The 25,591-nt window shown below is 39.3% G+C and overlaps 1 long non-coding RNA gene across 1 annotated transcript in view; it reads left to right on the top strand.

The window, feature by feature from the left end:
- The window catches only part of LOC112992396 (uncharacterized), a 55,058-nt gene that overhangs the window by 27,584 nt on the left and 1,883 nt on the right, over positions 1-25,591 (top strand). The window contains exons 10-12 of the long non-coding RNA XR_003261527.2: positions 84-165; positions 4,445-4,605; positions 8,111-8,258. This is a non-coding gene — a long non-coding RNA (uncharacterized LOC112992396). The remainder of the gene's footprint in view (positions 1-83; positions 166-4,444; positions 4,606-8,110; positions 8,259-25,591) is intronic.

Here is a 25,591-nt window from a genome sequence, read left to right as displayed (position 1 = left end):
AACAATACCATAAAACAAATGCTATTAGTAACATAAAGCACGAAACCACTGCTTCAGTGAATTTATATAGACCTGTATTCCAGGAACCGCTATAACTAAGTGAGAAGACGCTCTTACTTTGTGTGGCCAAACTTCAGAGAATTCTTAAGGAATGATGCAACCAAGGTAACTGCTAATAAAAATCATTCGGCAATTTGCAGGTTACTATAAGGCATCTCAGGCCTGCAGCCAAGATGGATCTGTTAGATTCTGCTCTCGAAGGGTCTGCAGGTGACAGCTGTTTATCATAGCCCAGCTGAAAGCTCCTAAGTCTGAGAGGAAAACATTGCTGTTGCGCTGAATGCTAGGGCAGATGGGATGGCCTTAGCATTTCTCATTTGGTCGCGTGGCGGGGGTTAGTAATCAAGGGTCATTCGCTTTGATCAGCCGTAGCACCAGCTGGGTGCTGGTTTCAGCTGCCAGGTTGCCTGCTTGCAGCTAGTGCAGGGGTCACCTCCCAGAAGAGGGGAGCTCCTGTCTGCACCTGTCTCCTCTCCCGCTTCTTTCCAGTCCGAAATCAAACAAGTTATCTTTAAACTGCTTGACCTAATTTGTTTGACTTTGAAAAGAAATAGAAGTATTCAGCGTCAGAAAGAGCTGAAAAGCTGTTTTAGAAGCAACTAGCTTGTACTTACTAGTTACTGCTTTTCATTTGAGCCCAGTAACTAACTCAAATTTTGCAAATGGGCTTAAGTACATGGTAGCGTTCCAGATGTGGATGCGCAGGCAGTTTCTGAACAAGTTGGGTCCGAGAACTCACAGGCACACCTGTGCTGCAATATTTCCTAAAAGAGCGCTCCAGCAGTGCGCCGGTCCCCTTAGCTCAGAGAGATGATCCAGCACAAGGCTGTGTTTTCATCCCCATGCTCCTGACCCAAGAGAAAGCTCTGGCTTACTACCTGGCTCTCTTTCCTTTTTCGAGAAGGAAGTAATGAACTTCCCACAGTAAGATATGCAAATGTGGAGGACAAGGCAAAATGGTCTGTGCGTGAGCGTGGAGCTGGAAACTGATATGAAATGGCCTTTTTATAGTCTAAACAATACAAAAGAAGATTGATGTGGTATTAGCCAAAACTAAACTGTATGGATTCACTGTATTGTACCACTGTGTTAGAGAAGGGCTCACTTTTGTGCAAGAGCCTTTGACATGTGTCCTAAAAAGCACTTAGAGTCCAAAAATCTGCACAAGTATCTAGGCAGCTGGGCACTCAGAGATGCCTAGCACTGATTTCCAGTGGGACTCGAGTGCATAAATGCTGCTGTAGAGCTGAGCTGTGGTACTTAGCACTGGAATTGTTAAGGACATGCTGAGGAGGTCTTGCAGTTGAGGTTGCCTAATATATTTGAATTGTTGGTGGGTCTGCATAGAAAGGAGAGGCTACTTAAGCATTTCTTACCCTATTTAAATTGTTTATCCAGTTCAGCCAAAGTTAAATGTTATGTTCAATGTGCTTCAAGTTTTATAGGTGTTATGGGGATAGATCCATGAAGGGCTGTGCTACTTCTGCTTTTATTCAGAAAGTGCTAACTTTCTTTTGCTCATTATCTGAAGTTGGTCTCTCTGGGTCTCAACTATTTGGGACACATACATTTAGCAACACCCCTATGTTAATATGGCTCTCCTGAGATCACAGCTGAGACAGAGAGTTTCTGTTGCTGCTTATGATTAGACTAAGGCTTTCCTCTTTCCGGCTCATACTTCTTACATCACTGTAGGCTCTAGGAGCCTGTTTTTGCAGCTTTTGCCCACTTAAATTCTGGAGCCATCTCAAGTGGGTGACAGTTTCTAGGATTAGGCCTTTGATTCGTTATTCCTGCTGCCCTTGAAAGGGCTTTTTAACTGTAAAAATTTCAAATCTGCATTTTCTTCAGGAATAGCAAAGCAAAATGTTCACATTGCAGCCTTCTCCTGTCCTCTTTCTGTGAAAGAGGAGTGTGTGTTCATCAGTACATTCCTACCAGAGGGTGCCATTTGCTTAGGACTGCCATCCGAGTTGCTTCTATGACGGCTACCTAAACTGCTGCAATTCAGATCTGCCCTGCTAGTGTCAGCTGGCTAAATGCTAGCTGTGTCCGGAGTCTGCTGATTTTAAATGAAAAAAGGATAAGGTGCACCAGATGAGCACCTCTACTGCCAGATGTGAAGGGACATGCTGCCAGAGGGAGTCTGCAGTGGGGGACTGTAATCTTCTGGATTTACGGCTAGGTTTCAAAAAGGATGTCCAGTGCCTGACAGTGGACTCCAAGGTCAGCGCAAGTAAGATTAGGAGTTGTAAACTGAGAAAACAGATCCAGCCTTAAATCTTAAGTTTTCTTTCATAGAAGAAACCCTTCTACAAGCCTTGGCTCTTGACTTAGTGGGTTTGACCCATCCTGTCCAAAATGCATAGTCATACATATATGCACACTGTCTCTCAAACTGATGGTATTTATGTAAATGTTAAATAAAAAAGAGCAACAATCCTTTTTCTTTTTCATAGTCTCCAGTACTGTTTTCTCTCTTCCGTATAAAAGGAGGCTGTTTTATAGCTCTCAGATTGCTTTTGCAGTATTCATTGTGGGTGCCCCAAAACAGGCAGGTGAAGCCCTTATCTTGTGAGTATCGTAGGGCATTCGGTTTTCTGCCTACCCTGATAGACAGGGTACACACTTACACCTCTGTGGCTGCTGAGTGAAGAGATACACTCAACGTTTTCTCATGGGGTCAAGCTGTACACCCTGCCACAGCAGTTGTCAGGAGAGGTCTAAGGCTGTCAGTGGAGAAAAAAGTTCCTGAATTAATATTGTTCAACTATATTTATTACTTGCAAGGATTTTTCTTAAGTGGGGCTTTCAGTTGTGTTCTGTTTAGTGCTGTCCTTGTTAAGCCGCAGCCAAAAATTAGCTGATCCACGTTCCTCCCAGTTTTGATTTTTCTGGAAAAATCTGGAGAAACGCAGTGAAGTCTTGAGTTCTGTCATATAGCTGAAGGCTATTAGAACATTGCATGTGAAATGTGAAGGAAATTAGCTACATATCCGTAACATCTGTTTTATTACCTTGGTAAATGTCCGTGTGTGCTGGAAGAGCCTGCAGTGCAGACCCTGCCTGTTGCTGCAGTGGCTCTGAATTCCAAGGCCATGAGCGCGGGGAGAGCGGCGATGTTATCAATCCCTGACAAGAATACGAAACCCTGTTTACCCAAACGCATAACTAATGAGGCAACGGCCTTCTGCCTCCGCTCTCCTTTCACTGTAGACTCTTGAACGAGCTAGGCTGCCTGTGGCTCGACAGCTAGCTGTTCATTTTTTATTTATCCCGCGGAAGGTCTGTGGCCGTATGCTCTGTCCTTGAAATGCATCGCGGAGGGAGGGAGGCGGATGCTGGAAAGGGCTTGACGGAGCACGCAAGCGCGGGTGTGAAACCAGCTGCTCCTTCAGGGCAAGCGATACTGGAGCTAGCTGCCCTGTTTCTCCTTTGGGCCACCCTCTAACATACTTGGTCTAGCCGTTGGGAGCAGGTGCAGTGTCAAGCGGGGCGACCCCAAACTCTTCCTTCTAACCGGCTTCGTGCAAGGAGCAGGCTGAAATGCTGCGCTCGCCTAGGAGGTGTCGGATGAGACCCTCACCCATTGCACGAAGGGCTTGAGGAACAGCGGAGAGGCCGAGGGGCTCTGCGGCTCCCTGCTTCCTTCCCCGATCCCTCGCCGCCCAGCTGCGGGAATTCAGGCAGACAGTTGTACAGACCTGGAGCTAATCCTGTTTTGCAGAATAAAGCTCTTAGCCTGTCACAGCTGGCTAATGGAATTTGGTCAAAATTCCTCCCTCCCTCCCTCCTCCTCTGGCTTCAATTTTATAATGGAAGTCTTTGAAGAAAACTATGAAATAATTGTTGAAAATATGCTTATTTTTAAAGTTTACTATAGCTACTGGAAGAAAGTAAGTGTCCATATTGCATATCTACATATAGTTTTTAATATATTGCATATATTTTATAGTTCTTGGATGACGTCGATATTTCCCATGTAACTGGTGGATATATGTGGTGCATATGTCTGTGGTGGCACTATGCTCAGGACCAATATATAGGCAGTAGACAATATTTCAACAAATAAATAAGATACTCTTTATCGTACCCATTCTTCTATGAATCAGCATTGTAAATGTCCCGTGAAACTAGTACAGTGGAAATAGTAATAAATAACTGAACTGGTGATGTGTGTGTTTCTCTGCAGAAGTGCATGATGATTATCAAAATTCTCTCTAAAAATTATTGTTGCAAAGGAATGACCATTTAATGTCATGTAAGACAGGGGACCAGTCTCAGAGCTGAGCTGTGGTATGCACATATATGCCAAATTCCTTAATGATGTTTATTAACTTTGCATCAGTCTGCTTTCTTTTTTTTGCTTTCCCTCTGCCTTCAGCACCGGCAGGCACCTTCTCAGCTGGCGAGTGCCGAGAGGGCCAGCGAGGAACGGCCCCGAATGGGAGCTGGAACTGAAGGGCGCCAAGTTACTCCCACCGCTTCACAGGGTGGCCAGACCCTACGGGGGTCCAAAGAGATGCAGCGAAAGCTCTGTGTTTGGTACGGATTAAAATGCAAATCTTCGGCACGCACTAGGGTTACCAGTTTACACGATTCTTGTTGTTAATGTTGCAGCATTGGTTTGTTTGTCTTTCCTTAAGCCCTAACCACCGTGTGCTTGTGATTGGTGAAAATCCTAACTAAGAAAACAAATTTCTAACCCTCATTTTACCACCTTCTCTCCAAACCTGCCTTCCTCCCAGCCTGTTAAAATAGGTGTGAAACTCAGCAGGATGTAAAAAAAAAAAAAAAAAAAAGAAAAAAAAAATGTGATTTTTCTAACCCATGTATTAGCTGACAATAACATGGCAACGGTATTGCAGGTCCTGTCTTGAAATCATTCTCATTAATTTTTCTGTCATAGAGGTCTTTGCTTTTAAATGTATTAGAGCATTGAAAACTTATGTTTGCCTTGCACACGTGCAGTTATTCTAATGGATGGTTAGACCATGAAAGAACAAGGGAGACATATCAGCGAAGGGTGTAAATGATACTGTATGTATCGGTACTATTAGTTCAGCTATTTACAATTGGCAGAAAGAGTAGGTAAAAGAAAATACAGCATAAAGACATTTTCTATCATGAATTGAGAAAGCTGAGCCATTTAACAAGCCTAAGTTTATTCACTTTAATTTATTAAATTTAAGAAATTCCTGAAAATTGTCACTGACATTGATTTGATAAAGACTGGGGAAATGTTTGGAGCTCCCCCAGCCTCGGAGTTTGTGTAATTGTTGGATTCTGTACAAACTGGCTTGTTTCACTAAAATGGCAGGCTTCAGGGGATTTTTTTCCTATAGATCTCTTAAACTCTGCAGTATTGAAGCTTAAAAGATGCAGGACTTTTAAATTCCAAAAGGCCATAGCCGCAATGAAGTTTCAGAAAAATGCAGTTTTGTTTAGTACAATCTAGAGCATCAGATTGGCCTTTGATAATTTAGAAATCGACTGTTTTGTTTGGTTTCATCTGTGCAGATTGTGAAAGAATATATTTCTACTAGGACATGACTTCTCTTTGCTTGCTTTCTGTTTAATCTCTGATTTAATTTGTGCAAAACTCCTTTGTGCAGCTTTATAGCAGTTTCAGATCAGAGACACTCTCTAATCTCTAGGGTTTACAGGCTGTGCACCTGGCCTTTACAGAAGAAGTCTTGCACGTGTTAAAAAATTATGCGAAGCATGAGGCTTATTTTCATTGCCTCTTTGCAAAAATAAATTCAGACTGAAGGCCTTTTGCCAAATTCAGAACAACCGGTTGAATTTGATTGTTGGATGTTAAATTCCTATAGGGCTTGACTTAATTGCCACATCACGGAATAATGCCTGAGTACACAGTAGAATAAAGATTTTTCTATCTTATGGTTTGTAAGTGGATTTTTTGGGGTTTTTTTTCTTGTTTTTGGCAGAGCCAGGCTTGCTAAATTCTCTTTCCTCCTCACCACTAAGAACAAAAATGTTTCAGAAGTGAGCACTGAACTCCTTTGCCCAGCCAAAGTCTTGCAAAGAAGCTAAAAAAGAAGTCCACTCGTTCCTTCTGGTTCTTCAGCTGGTGTCTGGCAGGTCTGTAATGCAGTAGTAACCTGGCAATACCAGTGAACCTAGAGGTCAGGATCTAGAAAAGGATAGAACTTGGCTACCGCTTCTTAAAGGACCTTGCAGACTCCAGACAATCAGGGGAGTACCAGAATAAAGGCTTATGCTATCCTCCAAAACACTAGTAAATACAGAGTGCGGAAGACTAAAAGAGCTGAACTAAAAAAACAAAGACTAAAAGAAGTTGCAGGACATTGAAATAATTGACTGGACTCCTTTTTCTCCCTTCCTCCCCTCCAATTCTTTTTTCTTTCTTTCTTTCTTTCTTTCTCTGCCCCTCTCTCTCTTTCTAAAGTAGAGAAATGCGATAACGTGACCAGGAAATTTAGGTAAATAGAAGCATTTCAAAAGGATTTTAGTATGAGGGTTGAGTGAATTTTAGCAAAGGGGGCATGATATTTTGTGTTACAAGCTCACCCCTTTAGCATCATGTAACACTGTGGAATCTGTTATAAAATAGCATTCTAATCCATAAGATAAATATTTTTCAGTTCTGTAAGCAATACCGTGAATGAGAACATGTGGCTGAAATAAATGGTGCTAAAACTCTTTTTTCACCAGGTTGTATCAGCATGAAGTACGCATTCTGTCATTTATTACAATAAAGGGATTTATTATTAAAGAGTTGTTTATTCACACACATTACAATTTTATATTAAAAAAAATCACAAAAATTTGGCTTAAAAGAACAAATAACATTTGCAAACACTATGCAGATGTTAATGTCAGTTTATCGTGGTGATTTTGTTTTGTTCAGTTACGTGGCAGCTAGAGATTTGCTCTCCGTGGTCTTTGCAGAGGTCAGTAAAAGTCTTTCCACAGATCTCAAAGGCTCTATCCCTTCCCTTAAGGCAAGCTTTACACCTCTCAGGACATGGTCTGATGTGCTAATACTGGACTATTCTGACAGGTAGCTCTAAAAAAAATGCTTTCTGATAAGCTATTTTACATATCCAAAATGCTGAAAATGGAGATTCTTACCCATTTCTGGTTCTGATTTTGGTAGGGACTCTCTAAAATCTGTCTCCCTCACCAAAAACTACTTTAGAATTTGGCCTTTGTTTTAAAGACCTATTAAAATGCCCATAATAAAGCAGTAAGGTTAACTGAGAGTGGTGACACTGCAGGTAGCTTAAGCAACTCCATTTGCATTTCATTCTAGGTCCTTTTTGCTTTGAACTGTAAGTCACTGAAAACCATAAAATAAAAATTCTGTTTTTTTCTAAAAAGAACTAGTATGGTAGAATTACTACCTGTGATCTTAGTTCGTTTCAAAATTAGAAAAAAAAATAATGTGGTGAAGGATTTGTTTAGTTGCAATAAGTGAAAGTGAAATAACTGATTTTGTTCTTCAGATTTCTCTAACAGGAGTACATGTGTGCTTATGTGCATATGCAAAGCAAACTATTATTTTTAGATGTTACTTGCAAATGAGAGAGACTTTTGGTTTTTTGTCTGTGAAGCCAAAACAGCTGCTACAGTTATATGGATTTTTTCCTCCTTGCTTTTTGGAATGTCAGGCTATATTAACATTTTCCTTCCTCATTTTGTCTGGTGGGTAGGAAGGACTGGAGCGAGAGGTTTTACAACTTTGTTTTTTTCCAAACAGAAGAGACATGTCATCCAAAAGTGCTCATTTCAGTGCAAGCTATAATTTCAGTGTAGAAAAGGAGTTTCCCATTCAGATTTAATCTGTTGACGATCGTGTTCTCAGAGGAACTCAGAACCTGGTTGAGTCACTTGCTCAAATGTAAATAAATGCTATATAGGCTTGAAAACCTCGCACTGAGTATGTGTAAGCTAGTATGAAATGTTTTGAGCAGAATTTTGGTATCGACCAGTCAGAATTTTCACAGAAGGGAAAGAAGAGAAAACGTTGAGTAACTCTAGCTTTTCTCCTGTATCATACTAGGTCGCCTTCTACCACATAGCTTCCTCTCCGCCTTCTTGACGTTCATTCAGCTTACTGGGGCCCAGACGTGTCCATACTACCATCCATGTGCAGCGTTTTCCAGCTGTTCTATTTTTGTTGTGGTGGTTTCATTTCCCTGAGCTCAATGGTAAGTCCTGGGGAGAGTTTTAAAGATGATCATTGTATTTAAACTACTGTGTAGAATAACTTACCTCTTGGAAAGGGAGACAACACATCTATACTTCAGTTGAAGACTGTTGTTTGAGCCACTCTTGAGCAACTTCAACCATTTCGGTGTGTGTCACCATTTGAATTTTTTTTTGAAGCGAATCGGCTCGTTTGTTTGACTATGATTGAGCAAATTAACCTAGTAGTGACCTCATCATGTAATAAAAATTTGGATACTGTGACATGCAATGGCAAGATGGTCTCAAAGCCAATATGAGAGATTTCTTGAAATGAAGATTACAATGTCAAAGGGAGTTAGCTTTTCAAACTGTACTTCTTTCAAATAATAATAGTTACTAGAAACCTAGGGAATAAAGGAATAGATGGGTTATTTTATGTAGGAGAAAGAAAATAGACCTAAAATATTAATTGCTTTCAACTTTCAAAAATACAGAGTAAAGACTTGATATGTCAGAGTTGATGCATTAACTATTTTAAAAATATCATTAAAAACTCAACTTCAACTTGTCTTCCAGCTTCAAGAACCGTGTGAGAAAACAAGCTTCTGCTTTTCTCTGCTTCTTTGTCTTTTTAAAAATTAATCCATTTTTCCATTTGAGACAGGAAGTTTGTATGATTACAAGCATGACTCTTGTTCCAAACCAACTTTTAGTCCAAGTCTGTAACTACAATAATGTAAAGTACATAGAAATACATTACTAGGATTAACATTTACAAATTGTTTTAAACAATACATGCATCTTATATTTCCATACTCTGCATTTTTCACTTTTTTGCATACATTATTCAGTATTCCTTCAATAAGGCAATAGGGGATTAGCATCAATTTTTTTGCTGAACACAGTTTTGTCTGGAATTCCTACTAGACATTTTTGAACCTTTTGTGCAAGTGTGTTGTAACAGATGGCTCTAAAAGTCTTTGAAGGACATATTTAGAGTAAAAGTGCTCTTTAAATAATACACAAATACTATAATTTGCTGGGAAAAGCAAAATCATTTACTATTTTAAAAATATGTACATACTAACATTCATGACAATGATTAATCAAGTTTATATAAGAGTTTCAGTGTAACTATAGAAAATCAGTCATGTTTATCAATCTCGTGCTATTAGCATTCCTTAGGCTTCCAGTTCTTTTATGTTGTTGCCTCACAGTTTTTATTCTGGGAAATTTCTTAACAATACTGGTTTTTTTCTTGTGAGCAAAATACTAGCAAGGAACCAGAAAAAAAAGGACTTGACAAGTTCTGTCTCCCTAGTGCTGATTTTCTAAATTGCTTTTGGGTTTTACTTCTTGTTGAGACTCCCATGAACTGCCAAAGTTTTGAGGATTTTTTTCTGGTTTCTTTTTGAAGGAAAAGAAGGGACCTAAAGTATGCGTTGCCCTAGCCTACTGTGTACAAGCCCTATATTCTGAAGTGAGGTATCCCGCAGATCGTATGTAGGTTTGTAAACACACAAAATGTTATATTTTAGATTTATAGTCAGACAGGTCTCACACAATATTGTCACATGTCTGTGTGTGCTATAAGGTCCAGGTCTTCTTGCCTGGATGTCATCATCTTGTTTAAATTGTGACTGAAAGGGAGTAATTAATACTGATATTTCCTCACCTATGAGTGCTTGACCACACATCCATAACAATGATTTTAGAAAATTTCAGTGAAAACAGTATGAACAACAAATTCCTGGAAAAAGTGGAGATTGCTGGCTTAAGTCCTACCTCACTCTTCTTGCATGTTGATCAGATCTTATCAACTGGACAGGAGAGAAAGCCAATGAGCTTTTTCCACTGTTTCTTTCCTGATGCAGCTAATCAGTCTCAAACTATTAATCAAGGTAGACAGTAATTACCAAATTTTTAGGACAGGTCTGCAAAAAGCATCATCAGATGTATATGGTCTTTTTTGAACATAACAGAATGATGGCAAAACCCCTGTGTTGCCATCAAAGCCATCAAATGTCTTTCTACACCCAAAAGGGCTGTGAATGTCATTGCCATTTTTATTAGTTGTTTCAGAGGGAGTTACAGGGGATTTCAGAGGAATGCTGCTGCTTAGCTCTCTGACTTAGTGGAGCAGAAGATATTATATGGTATTGCAGATATACACGTAATAGTTCTTAAATCTTTTAACTAGGTTCATTGTAACTTGAGTAATTTCCAGTATCACTGAAAACCAGCAAAGAGTAGTCAGGAAGTACATAACAAATTTGAGCAAATGTCCTCAAGAAGGGAGTAGTAATACTGGTTTGATATTACAACTGTTTTATATAAAACCTGAGCTATTAGCATCTGGTATCAAATAATTTTATGTAAATTACAAGTTTTAAATGTAAATGTAGATTTACTTATTATAGATATCTAATTGCTACTGTTAATATCTTGTAACTTATGTTGGAAGAACGCTCCTTATGTAGTGAAAGGAGTTATAAGAACGTGCTATTGTTAGTATGTGTACAAATTATGCTAAGTTCACCTTCTAAAGAAACATTTCTCTCTCTTTCCTATTCTTTTAGGAAAAAATTACTTTGTAAATAACTAGGTAAGCCTTATGTTGTTAGTCAAAACAAACAGATGGAAATAAAAATATGTTTCTAATAAGCACGTCCTCCAACTGTGATTAAAGCAAGACACAAAGCACCATAAACAACCTTCTTACCTGCCAAAACTTGGATTTGGAGCAATGCTTTTCTGTTATAACAGATGACCCCACAAATACCCAAAGCAGCAATAGAAATTTATTCCTCATACTTACTTTGCATAGTAGAGATGCCATCAGCTGCAGTTGGAAAAAGAACAGAGGACCATGAATGGCCTTCATTAGCCCAGATTTTGGTATTTAAATGAAGAAAGAATTAATCTTAAACAGCTTTGCCTTAAAATGCATTTATTAATGAGGTTAAATTTGCCTAAAAGTTGACATTCTTTTTGCATTTTAGGAAAAAAAAAAAAAACTTTAGCCTATCTTGAAATTATTTTTTAATCATGTTTTCTGTCTGAAGAGCCAAAAGCACTTTACAAATGCAGGAACACAAAATATGGTTAGCTTTTCAGATAAGTGAGGCAGTGGCTCACCCTGGAAATACCAGTATGAGGTAGGGAGCACGAGCAAGCATGCCCTGCCACACTGGGACTACCCCAGGGCTGTAATACTGGGAGCTCAGCATGGAAACACTCCCCAGTAACTTGGGCCAAAGGCAGATGGTCCCATTTCAGCTTATTAGCACAATCTCAGCACCAGCAGCCTTGCATCAGGGAGTAAATGGATGAGGATGAGAAAGAGGTGGTGACTGCAGCCAGAAGAAGGAAAGGTAAAGAAAGGCAAAGTGGCCAAAGCCTGGGGGTGGCTGCAGAATATTGCTTGCTTTTCTCAGGTACACAAAAGGTTAGAAACCAGTGCTGTGATACTAATGGTTTGCATTTATTTTGCTCGCTGTTTTGCAAGCAAGGGAAATCTGAGCCCTATCATTTGGGAAAGCACTGAATGCATGAGTTACTTGATCTGAGAGTAGATAGACAGGTCACCATCCACAAGAACCAGTAACAACAAGCATATCTCTGTAGGGGAAATTAGTGCGTACACTAAGCAACTTCATTATTTCTCTTTAGTTTCAGTTTCTCAGAGTGTAATTATGAATAAATGGGGCTTGGGAAGCTTGGACTTTGATGATTAGTATATAATTCAAGCATTTAATTCATTTGAGAGTTATGGATTGAAACATTGGTCGTGGCCTATTTATGTTGTCAAATGCAATACAAGCTTTAACAGTCCCTTACATATGACAAAAAATCATGATAGTAAATTGATAGATGTTTATATTTAAAAAGTGTTTATTATTTTTATTTCTGTCTTTTTGTTTTTCCTCTTCATCTTCAAAATCTGCAGATAAGAATAGAAATTAGTTGTTCATGATGGGGAAGTGTTGCTTGCCAATAGGTTTTCTGTAATTCTTTTTAATAGCATATTTCTGCACGTAAGTATCTTCAAATGATTGGGATTTCAGCTGTGTGAAAATCAGCTAAACAATTTTTTTGTTTTGTTTTGTTCTCTGTTCATGAAACTTGTTCCATACTTTTATGCCAAAGTGGTTATTGACCGAAATCCTTTATGCCTTGCCTAGTGGAAAAAAAGAAAGAAAAGAAAAATTTCAAAGTGTGTTGATTTGGCAGATGGTATGCCTGCAAAAGAACTGTTTACATACTGCATTATGAATCTAGTCTCCTAGTCATCCCAGTCACAGTGTATATGTTAAAATCACACAAGAACTAGACTATGGGGATCTACTATAAAGTAAGAGACAAATAATACACAGGAGAAAGCTTAAAAATATATCACTTGGACCCGCAAAAGGCATGGCAGAATCTCAGGAAAGATCTGTGATTCTGTATGCTAACACATCAGCTAACTAAATAATCTATGATAGTTTCATCTCTTTGCCTATGGATTCTTCTGTATATGCATGAGAGTGTGTGTCAAAGAAGAACGTATATCAAAGTAAATGCATTTCAGAGTAGGATGAAATGACTCCAGAACGTAAACCTTCTGCGCAAATGTAAACAGTGTACTGGCATATCCTGTACGAAAGAAGGACAAACTTCCATAGATTTCATTACAAGATACTTGGAATAAGACACAATTTCATAGGCGGGTTTGTTTTTTTCTTTTTTTCTTCCCCTTAATGCAACATAATACAGTTTTTACTGCAAGCTGGAGTGAATTCCTGTCTGCTTTGCTCAAGTGAGGCTGTGAAGTAACCAAAGGCATTGCCGCTAGCTGCAAAATCAGGTGCCCGATTCCTACCCCGAAGGCTGGATCAGCCAAGCAGCTCCCAGTGCGCTTGCTGCTACAGTCTCTCTGTGGAGTGCCCAGACGGGGCAGGATGTTTACTGGGGCCAGCCAAATTGCTGGGCAGTTGCTGCTCTGCAAATCTTCCCTGGCTATGAGACTAAATTTCTGTATGTCCTTAATTGCCTTCACATTTGCAGCTGTTTTCTCCTTAAAGAAAGATTGCTTTTTGCTATGTGAGCTTGTCCACAGCAGGCTTGTGCACTATCATGCACTGTCAAGCTTTCAGGTGTAGGCACTGAGGCATTATTGTCTGAGGTGATAATTAAAGCAAGGCAGAGCCCTGTTTTGCAAGAAAAAGTCATTTTTTTTTTCTTCTGACAGTTTTTAGGCATACTTTGATGTGATAAAAGGTGTGTATAGTTGCATTAACGCTTTTTGTGCCGGTATATCTATACGGTCACTCGCATATGAAAAAGAATATTCTTTACTCCATGCTTGCTAATTATAATTTCATATTCAAGGTATTTTGCCTTCTGTTCACCTAAAATATTCACATGTGATCGGGAAGTCATGGAAAATACAACATATCAGATAAACTCTAGAGTACTATAAAAGTACCATACGTATACTTCTGCAAAAATTGCAGCTGTCTCTAAATATTTCAGGAAGAGGGTGGAAGCATAACTTGTGGCAGAACTTACACGGGATGTTGCCTTGAGCAGGTCTGCTAAGGATAACCTGTCTTTTTAGCAAGAGGTATGCTATTACAGTATTGGTGAACTTGTTTATAAGCATTTATAATTGTAGATATTGGTGCTGACTTCATACAAGAATAAGTTGTGGAAAAGCGCTGTTGCTCTATTTGATTAAAAATCCTAGTTTTAGGTAGGATTGCATGACTCTCTTCTTCTCACTTTGTGCATTGAAGCCTTCCAAACAGTGCATAGCATAGGTATTTCTTATCCTCATCTTGAGGACTGCTGAATAGTTTGGGATGTTAAAAACACCTCTAGGCACGTTTTTAGCCTAGTTTCCTGAGGAAACAAGGCTTAGGCAGTCATGCTGTCTGTGTGTCTGTGTCTCTCTCCCTAGCTATCCTGGACTCCCTTGGACAGTTTCGCCAAAACTTGACAAAGATGTCGAGGTTTCAAACATACTAAGCTCTTTCAACCGGCCTGCGTGAAATATTGCCCAGGGGCCTCATTGGGTCTCCAGAGCTGTTTGTTTGATCCGTCTGAGCTGAGTTGCTCTGTTCAGGCTCACCCAGGAGCTGAGAAAGGGCACCTGGCTGGGAGCAGCAAAAAGATAAACATAGACCTGCCTGGGTACGGGCAGGATTGTGCAGAAGCACTAGTAGGGTGGTGTAGGGCTGCAGGGCACTGGGATTCAACCATTATATAGAATAAAATTGGAGAACAAAAAAATTGAAAAACCCTAGAGCTTCATTTGTCTCTTGTTGTAGAAATAGTTAAATCGTGAAACAAAGTACAGGGTTGAGTGCTCTCTTTCTAGCAACCAAATAATAGAAATTCTCAAAACCATGTGCACAATACGTCTGCTAGGAAGCAAGTAATATCCAAAAGCTACAGAAATAAACATGCACATAAAAACCCACTTGTGAGCATGTGTGTGTGTGTGCATGTAAATACATATATTTGAATGCACTTATCCTGAAATTTTCATAAGCTGGTGTGATTGGTCCATATTAAAACGCACCAAATTCTCTGCTCTTTTGTTTCCAGTACATTTTGGCAAGAGTGAACTTGTTTGTTAGTTAACTCCTGGCTGGTGGCACAGAGTATTTGAGCTCTAAGGGTCAGGCCCACCAATTTCCTTACTGTTTTGGTTTGTATAGATGACTTTTTGGGTAAACTATGGTGTTTGTCACCAGCCTTGCTTATATTATGTAATTACAATGCGAGCTGCAAAGAGGCTTCACAAGGGTATTGGTGTCACAGAAACATGCTAGTAGTTTTACCAAGCACTTTTTTTTCTTTTTATAAAAAAAAAAAGTCAAACTATTTCACAAATTTCTGTCATTGCCAAAAATGTATCTTAAAATGTGTTAACCATTTGCCTTTACTCTTTACCATGAACTGCTGTCTGCCTTTGGTTAGAGAACTGAGGAATAGGAGCCAAATGTTTAAGGCACCAATTTATTATTTTGGTTTCATTTTGTGAAAAGTCCCTATTAAAAAAGAAGAGAAAATTCAAGGGAGGGGGGAAAAAAGCACTTGGAGGGCACAGCAGAGTGGACAGCAAACGTCCCATAAGTAATGCCAGCAGGCAGGAAATAACATACATTAAATTCAAAGCAGCCATTCGTGTCTTCAGTCTCTCCAAGAATGCTAGTACAAATCCAGCTGGCACCTCAGGTAGGTTCTCCAGCCACATCTGCCTGACGCATTTGGCGGTGTCTGCTACTTTTTTTTCTCTCCCTCTCTTAAAGAGAGGTCTAAATGCTAAGAAAAGTATAATTCATTTATTTTGGGATTTCAAGGAACAGATAATCCACCACGTGGCAACATTTCTCCTCATCAGCTTTTTCCTACTGTTGAGCAGGAACCATTGAAAGGCAACGACTGCCATGCTGCATGTTATTTTGGGCGGCATGGCTGTGTTTCCATCATATGTTTGCACCGTGGTTTTCCTTACCTAGCAAGATGGTAAGTTACTAGCTTGGAGAAATGTTGGCTACTTGCTGCTTCACCTAGAGAGTTTTGCAGCAAAGGTAGTACATCAGCAAGGGAATAAGTGTTCATTCTGACAATTAAAGGACTAGCTGGTTGGCATCAAGTTGATCCAAAATGTCTTTCTAAGATACTGGAAATTATTTTACATTGCAAATGATTTGGCCAGATCTTTTCTTCATTTAATCCTATTGACTTTTTGGCTTAAAATCGGGGAGGATTTGGATAATTCTGGCTAGAAATAGGATATAGCCTCAAAATGTGAATTTTCAAATGCCTCTGACTTGGAAATGGGGTTTTGTTACAACCCATCTTCCTCTGTAACAGCAGGACAATGCAGGATTATGGCACTCCAAATTCCTTTTATTTTGGTTATATGTTCTTCAGCTGGTGAAAGTACCAGAGGTATTTGTCTACTTGAAGTAAATGTCTTTTGTATATCTTCATGCAGTCACACTGGAAAATGGTATATGAATTTCAAATTTTGTTTGAGTTGCATGTATCTATGTGAAACCTCAGAACAACAATATTTTGTTGCAAAAAAAAGAATGTTACAAATAAAAGACATTATTCAATCTATTTCTTTATGTCTGCACAGCATCAAGCAAATAACTAGCTCTCAATAAATCGTAGGATAAACACAAAAAACAAAAACAAGAGTACAACTGAAATAGTCAAAAAAAAAAAAAAAAGGCTAAGTAATTATAGCTTTATATTGACTTTAAAGTTGTGTTTACCTTGAGGGAACATGAGGTTACCCATATGGCATACTGACCCGATCTTTAAAGTAATAGAACAAGAGGCTTTTGGTGAAGAATTGCATTAATACATGTATTTGTGACACAGGGCAACTAATTATGTGGCTCTGTAGATAATGTGGTGGTCTTAATTAAAAATTCTGGTTACACAAGTTCATACAATGACAAATATCCAAATATAATGTTTTAGGATATAAACTGAGCAGTGATGGAGCCAGGAAATCAAGTCCCCCATGTAGATTATTACATAGTGACTCATTGCAGCATGAATCATTTATATCTGAAAGCAGAAATGGTCCTATTGTGTCTTGCATTGTGTCAATATTTCCATTATAAATCATTGTTTTCAGGGCTTCTATCCATGGGATTTTTTTTTTTTTTTTTTTTGGTTAAAACTGGTATACAAAACACAATGCCTACAGCACAAATTTTTCATTAATGTAAGTAATAGGTGTTTTCCTATGCGAAAATGATTTGGATCATTCTTATAGATGCTCAGCACAGATTTGATTTTCAAAGAAATGGTTGAACCATATTAGCTTTTGTGAGTTCAAGAGGAAAAGAGATCTGTCTATTTGAATGTGTCTCATTATTCAGTGTGTGTGTGTATATATATATATATATATTTTTTTTTTTTTTTTCCCTTATTTTCTCCCCTACCTTTTCCCCCAACTCTTCTTACTCTGTACTGTGGACACTTTTTCTACAGGATTTGTTTAGCTGTAGGCTTCATTTAGGAGGAGGGTGTAAGCCCGGTGGACTTCTGAGGGCCTGATTCTTTAGTCAAAACCAGCACATTTTAGCTCCCTGCGTGTTCCTTGTAATTGATATTTAGCTGATTTCCTAAATGTTTTGCAGCAGATATTATGAGAAATTGGGCAACAGATGCAATGCCTTTGGGCTACAGATTTAAGTCAAACCTTTATGATCAGAGAGAAATCTTTCTCATTAGGGACAGCACACAAATAGCCCTAGGTTTGTCAGTGTTTGATAATTTGACCCCTGGTTGCATTGGTTTCAGTTTTGTGTGACTGGCATCACTAAAAGTTCAGGTTTGACCAATGTGTAGTGCTCAGTGACACTGCAGCAATGGTGGAGGAGATGGTTCTGCCCAGGGATGGGTAGATCTGACGTTTCTCCTGGTGTTTTTGCCTCTCGTGTGTATGTATTTCACTGCGAGAGGCACCTACCCCAAAATAATCGGGCGTTCTCTGACTCAGTTTAAAGTTGGAAGGAATTAAATAAGTGTTGGGGGAAAAAAAGTTAGTAGTAGTGTGGCTTTGCCATGTATTCATTCTTCCTTCCACAAAACATCTGCATTATAGTGCTGCCTGTCCTGTGAGTGTTTAAAATGTTCTGGACTAAATCAATTCCCCCCAGACCCTACCAGGTTTTCTTTCATTTCTTATTCTTTTTGGTAAAATCTAGAAGAATTAGGTCAGATTTAGGCAAAAAAATTACTAAAAATTTACAAAATTTTATTGAGATTAAGTTCCATCTCTGAAGATGCTATGGTTTTTAGACACTTCTTTTTTGCTTTCTTAGATATACTGCCTTATTTTTACAGGCTCTGCTTATCGTTGCCTTCAGCTACCCCAAAACTTTAGAAGTAGTATTGCTTTACCAAAATGAAGAATTATCTTTTTATCCATGACCATATCTATTGCTATGGTAAATAAAATTATTGCCTCACAATTATGACAATAAGTACTGAAAATAAGAACATCACCCAAATTAGCATCATTATAAAAATGTAATTGGAGCAACAAATTTAAACTCTAAGTGTAAGTATTAAAGAAGGCATTGTTTAAGAAACTTCGAGCTGGCTAATAAGTGTTGAGGTTAAGGCTTAATAATAATAATAATAACTAATATTTAATAACTAATAATACTAACTAACAACTACCAATAAAGTATGAGAAAGTCAACTTAAAGAATTCAAATGCTGGTACATAAATCTAAGAGGAATAAGTAGAGTTTAATTCTGCTGTCCTCAGATAAAACCCTCACAGAACAGAGAAAGTCAGCTTGCATGGGACTAGATGTTCCAGTGTTTCCAAGTAATTAAAACAAGACTGAAAAGAATCCAAGAAGAATGATCTGTAATCTGACATTTCTACTCCTACTCTAATGTCATCTTGGAGCTCTGAGAATGGGGTCAATTATTCTTTTCTTATTATCTGATTTCTTAGTGCAAAATGTTGCAATTTTTTTTTCTTTTTAACATTCATAGCTGAGGTCTGCCTCAGTCCTCTTCTTTGTGCCATCTGGCCCAGTCTGACTTTCCTTTCAAGCTCTTCTCATCCTGTCCTTCTTAAAGAAAAGTCTTATAAATTTCTTCCACTGAAGTCAGTACTAACACACCCACTGTCTTCAATAGGCCAATACTAAGAGCTTTTTATAATCCCACCCTAAGCTTTTGTATATTAAGAAAACAACTTGAAAAATGACTACATAGCTGTGGCGACCTCACCTTTGTTCATCTCGCTGGTCACCCACAGTCATTTTCTCCGTCAGTTGTCTACGAGAGCCCATTCCATTGCAAAGGGATGTGCCTGTGAAATCCCACTGGAAAGAATGAGGCTTAAAGATCTGCTGTAGAGCTTATGGAGGGTACAGACAGAGACTCTGTTCCCGTTTTGTAATCTTCTATGCATTTTGGTAAATGGTAGGAGTAACGGCTTTCTTAAGATAAGACTTCAGTCCAGGCTGGATGATCTGATGCTCTTGCTGTGCATCAGGGAAAGTCTGAAGGCTCCTGTCTTAAGAAAAGGCTGAGAATTCCTGTGGTGGCAAATGAGTAATTGTATATTTACTGTATATAATACTTAATGATGCATTCATTTAACAAATAAATCATCAGGTTCTTTTTGAGTGGTTTTTGGAGTGAGAAATAAGAAATGCGACCAACCTCAGTTCATTCTGACCTTTCTATGATAGGCATTTAACTTGTAGATTAAATTGTGATACACATTTTGCTTGCAGTGAGGTCATATGGCTCTCAATTCAAAACTATTTCTAGGAAAACCTTTTCCTCGGAAATTTGCTGGTGCAATCTTGATCGTTCAAATAATTAAGGCTGAGAATCACAAAGGATTTCTAGAGTTGGGCATCTAGATCCACCTGCATCCCCTATGCATGTAGGGGTGGACAGACAAATACAGAAATAAAGCAAACTGTTAAGCATCCAGCTGTAACTTGGTGCAATTAGCAACTGGGATGCAAACAACTGGCTGTGCAACTATGTACTCTGCTTCCCCCCCCTAAAATTGAACACACATTTTGAAAATCTGCCACTTAAAAGACAATTTAATTAGCTCTGGAACTAGTATGTATGATAGTAGGAGTCTAAAGTTCAGTATACTTCACTAATTTGAAACTGTAGATTTTTCCAACCTTTCCTTTTTTCCCTGTATTTTTCCAAAAGTATTTTATATAAAACAAATAAGCTTCAGTTCCAAAGAAGAAGGGTCAATACAGACAGAAAAGAAATCTCAAATAATGACCAGTGAATAGCTGTTTTCATAGTGTTAATACAAATATTTTTTTTAGTAATGAAAGGTGTTCAGTTCTAAAACTTGGAACAAAGATGAAGACCTTTTTTGTTGGTGTGGATTATTATTTTGTTGTTGTCAACATGCTGCAATCCTGTTGTCCCTTAGTTTTCCGGGAAAAAGCTTCTGTGGAATTTTTGTCTTTCTCTCCTGTTCTGGCCCAAATGTGATTGTATGATTTCAGGTCTCAGCCTGAAAGTGCTTGGGGCAGAAGATGGGAACAGTCATCATCTTTCCACTTTTTGGAGTGGAAGGTTACTGACAACAATGCACTAGCCTACACAAAACAGGCAGGAAAGACAGATGGGAGTAAAACTCATAATCTTATTTTCCTTTCCTATGAGTCAGAAGAGCAATCGCCTGTGTGGGTGATGTGTACTCTGTTTGAAAGGGTGCGACACTGATGCTTGGCTCTTGCGGCCCTGGAGATGCGAGACATGCGTATGTCACGAACCGTCTGACTCCCAGAGAAGAGGACGTGGTAGGGATGAAGGAGAAGGGGTAAAGGTCGCCATGGGTTTCCCATGGTATACTCACTGTGGCACTAAGAGAAAACACTGCACATCTGCTATAATCTCTACTATTTCAAAATGAGAAAAATTGTTCTCTGAAGTATTAGGCAGAGTCCCAATGGATAGACCATCTCTGGCGTGGATGGTTAAAGCTGCATCTGTAGAGGGAGGCTATTCTGCAAGGACAATTAAATTCACCTCAAGCTGCTTTTTCGTTTGGCAGAAGTCTTTTTAGCAAAGGTCTTGCAAGAGACCCTGGGAGTCCCTCCAACTCTTTACTGGCTCATTCGATTATTTTTAGCCTTGAGCTGCCAAGTGACACTTCAGCTAATGCCTACGGATAACTTGGCTGTCACGCTTTGCCCACTGTACTCCAAGGCAAAGCCAGCCTGCATAAGCTCCTCTCAGTATGCTTGCAATGTAGTGGCATCTCTTTGGAATAACTGTTTATTTTGGAAGTCTGTTGCCATTAATGGGAAACACTTTCCTACCCTCAAAGGTGTGGGAGATTCTTCCCCTCCCTAGGTGCTGCGTTCAGATGGTGTCTGGGCTTTGAAAGTGACTCCGTAGCCAAAATTGGAGGTATTTTAGGTTTTTATTCATAGAGACCTGAGGTTTTTCTCAAGGGAAAATTAACACAGCTATTATAGATCCCAAAGAATGGCAGTTTTCTGCCCAGGTGGCACCCAGGTGTCTGATAACATACGGGATCGGAGCCCCTGTTCGGCAGTTTGCCCTGCATCACAGGGTGTAGGTGAAGACTGATTTATAAAGCCAGCCTAACAGGCTGTTGAATCAGGTGAGATAAATGAAAGAAAGTGCCTAGCACTTGCATGCCTCAGCAGGAGGTCTGCTTTAATGAATGTGTATCTGTGACAGTTAAGCATTTGGTAATATCTCTATGCTTGGAGATATTCAAAGCCCAACAGGGCAAGGCCCTGAGCAACCTGCTCTGACCCTTCTTTGAGCATGGGGTTGGGCTAGATGATCTCCAGAGGTCCCTTCCAGCCCCAGAGACTTGGTGATTCTGGGTAATATCCATGTGGTAATCCACGTAGCCCACTGGACTATTACTTTACCGAGATGCCTTTCCTTCCTTGCCCATTCCAGCTGTTAATGAATCACACTTGGGATGTTTGAAGAAGAAAATAAATCAAATTTCATTTAACTTTAGCTTTTTTCCAATTTTTAAAACTCTAACTCCAAATGAAAACAGACTGGAAATTGTTCTTCTCCCACTAGTTAAAGGCGGGGGGGGGGGGGGGGAGGAAAAAAAAAGTATTTCAAGTAATTTACTTTCCATTTCAATAAAAAGTCAATTTTATTAGCCCTAATTCTAATGTCTTGTCAGTAAGTTGAAACAGGCCGCTGTGCCTTCACATACAGAATTTAGGAGCAGAATTAATTGACTTGTGATTCATGACAAGTAATATATGACCCTGAGCTAACTGGAGTTGCATTTATATCCCTGTCCATCTAGAAAAAGGGGATGAAAAATGACACTTCTTTTTCATCCTTGAAGCCTCAGTACCAAAACCCCAGCACTAAAATTTCTTGATGCATCAGATTTTATGGCTATGAGATTTTTCTGCGTGAAAACTATATTGGAAAGTAATTTTGACTTTTTAAAAACTGTATAATTTTGGATCCCATGGAGCTGGCTTTATAGCAATTAAAGTACTGGGGATAACAAATGCAGCGATAGAGTCTATACACTGATCTGAACTTCACACTCAAATGCAGAAGGTAGTAGATATTATTTTTCTAGCAATTGGGCTTTTCTTAACTTGGTTATTCTGATATGAAATGGCCTGCCAGTTCCTTTTTTAAAGATTCATGTTTCAAGTTGAGGTTTTTAGGTTTGTACATTGGTATTTCTCTTATTAAGAGTATCACATTGTGGAAAGATGCTAGTATAACTATTTCAGGAAATGGAGCTGGATAAGCTGTACTAAAAAGGGGCCAAATGGCCCGGTTCATGTGTGTCTTTTTTAAAGTTTGTATTTCTTTTTTCTTTTGACTTTTATTTTTCATTTGTGCAGCTCTTCTGCCTTTTGAGGGTTAACTCAGACACCATGCAGACATTTACTGATGATGGACTCCCCCCACCCCGCCTCCACTAGAAGCCTTTGAACTCCACTCATGTCTGCAATCCTCCTTCCATTACAGAGTAATGTCAAGATCTCTGCAAAGACTGTGGCCTGTTTAATGTCTGATTTGTCACCTAGTTAAATCCTACTGTTTGACATTTAGAATTATCTCTAATAGCTTTACCACTTTCATAGGGTCTTTGTCCCCGTTCAGCATAGTCTTTGTCTAATCTTTGCTAAAATGCTACGCCCAAGGACAAATAACGTGGATGTTACATAGAATTTAAAATTGTAAAAGGCTATATAAACATCAAGTCCATGGAGACTTCAATTATGTAATTTCAACTGTAAAGAAAAGAAAACAGATGCTGTGCACTTAACTACCTTAATCATAAACTTTAAAGATTAAAGAAAGGAGAAACTAGTTGTTGCTGTTACTATTGCTTCAGGATCACTTCCCCCAGTTTTCTTCCTTGTAAAATGGAATTTAAAATGGAATTTAAGAAAGAGCTGGGCAGATTACTGCTAATGAAGAGATTATTCAGTTGTTTTTGTTATTAATATATACTTGTCCCAGCAAACTATACTTTTTCTTAAGATTCCATTATAATATAACTTCAGTGAATAATTCCCAGTGTGTCGCAGACTTGGTAGTAGTTAGTTAACTAATCTGATATTCAGACTCTAAACTTCAAGCTTTGGGATTGGCCACTTGAATCATGTGTGGGGTTTAACTCTGTGACCTAGATGAATGTATTTCTTGGGCTCAGACTTCACTAGTTAGACTGAGAGTAACTTGTCAGAATTTTTTTTCTCAAATTTTCGGAACTGCTTGGCGTGACCTTGGCATTTGTCCATGACCACTTTCCTTAGGGAGCAAAGCTGGATGAATATGTATCCTTCCTCTCCCCTCACCTCTAAAGTGCGTTTCTTTTTCTGTATCACAGTATACCAGGTCCTTGGTTGTTCCTCCACAATGCTTTGTGGAATAATGCTGAAAATCAGGTCAATGGATTTATCTGTGTTGAAAGAGCAGCAGATAAACACAAGACTTATCCATTAGAAAGGATAACTCTGCTGGTGGTGAGGGACTTGGTATTGTGGACTTTCCTGGCTTCTTGGTGTCATTTTGTCTAGGAGGAGCTGTGAAGGATACAGGTGTCACACCTAGGGATTGCAGCCTACAGAGGTGGGGGTGAAGTGTTAGCATGGTTCACAAAGTGGCCCAGTCTAAAAATGCAATGGAGTAGTATTTTGCTGTGTTTACAGAAATGGAAGTGGCCAAAAGAGAACAAAAATATACATCCAATTGATTGTTCTGATGTGGATAAGGAAACTCTTGTGAATAAAACTTTCTGTGACCTTATGCAGGTCCACCATCTGCAGGTGGCGTGGGGAAAATGCTGCATGTCCGTGGCTGTCTGCTTCCAAATAACCGTGCCAATCCTTTGCCTCGTAGAAATCTCCTGTTGGCCACCTTCCTCACCAAGGTGGAGTGTAAACACTGATTTCCACGGAAACCAGTTTCCTCCACCTGACACTTTCCCCAACAGCTGAGCCTCTGAGATTTGTGGCACAATTCTCTGCCACCAGCCCTGACAGAGATTTGTCATTTTATTTGAGCTTGTCCTGACAGCAGTGTCTGCCCTTACGAACAGGGTCAGTTTGCAGCAGAGCCACCGGAACCTAATCATCAAGTCATGAGGGTAACTGTACTGATGGTGATAGATTCAGCGCCGGGGGCATACACGGGGCAAGACCCTCTCCTCTCCCCCACTAGCACAGTGCATCAAGAAGAGGACAAATGCAAGCAATCAGGACAGCAGCTGACATTTCTATGGCAAATACTACATATGCATCTCATTATGGGCTCTGGCTGATTCATCTGCAATACACCTATGCCAGATCAGGTTTGTACTACCCTGTAATCCAGCAGTGCACAGATCAGGTACTAGAGATCATGGGACCTTGTTGGGGGTGAGACTGCAAGGGGCAACTTTGCTTGCACAGGAGGGATGGATTGTACTTAAGCAATATATATATATATTTTCCATCTCTTAACCTCTATGATTAAATCCACTTGCAGCAAACCTTGAAAATATACAAAGAATATAAACAAAGGAAATTACCCTAAATGGCTGGCTAAACTGTGGCTGGCTTCAGTGTGGTAGAAGCCTGCGTATGGCTGCGAAAGCTCTGGAGAATCTATTTTTGGTGGTTCTGTGGCATGGAAGCTGGGCATTCTTTGCATTGCATCAAACGCTATATATGGTGTGTAACTGCAGTAAAAGAACAGAAATGGAAATCTTCAAAGTGTCTGAGAATCGATCAAAAAGCTAAAGGGGGTGGAAGAGCTTCGTAAACTGAGAAACAAAAGATGAATTAACACGTTCTCTCCATTAGAGCTAAGAATGCTGGCGTTGTAGTGCCGGGGTTCAATCCAGGACATGTGGTGTTAGTTACAGAAAAATATCTATAGTATGTAGCAAAGAAGCAAATGTAGCTGCTGCTGTTCCGAGTTTTTCAAAGTGTGATTTGTGTTCCTGGTCACTGTGCAGCACAGTAGGAAAAGTACTGTGAAAAAGTAAGAGATGATGTGCCCAGGGAGTTGCCTTTGGGCCAGGTGACACGAGTGAATGCACAAATGCATACATTTATTATTGAAAAGGTATTAAAAGTGTCTGCTCCACAGATGACCTCTTGTTTGTTTGCTTCCTCATGGATGAACAATTCCAGATTTCTCCCTGTGACATTTACCACTCAGGACTCATATCTGCCTTGACAGAGAGGCACACAGTGCAATGCAATTAGCATTATATTCTCTATAAAATACTAGAAACTGTATGGAAATATGTAGCTTCCTGTAGAGGAAAACTACAAGACAGAACTTGTAAAAC

Source organism: Dromaius novaehollandiae, chromosome Z, assembly GCF_036370855.1.
Source record: "Dromaius novaehollandiae isolate bDroNov1 chromosome Z, bDroNov1.hap1, whole genome shotgun sequence".
NCBI classification, from domain to species: domain Eukaryota; kingdom Metazoa; phylum Chordata; class Aves; order Casuariiformes; family Dromaiidae; genus Dromaius; species Dromaius novaehollandiae.
Note: the sequence above shows the minus strand (reverse complement) of the source record. Positions and strands in the feature narration are given on the sequence as shown.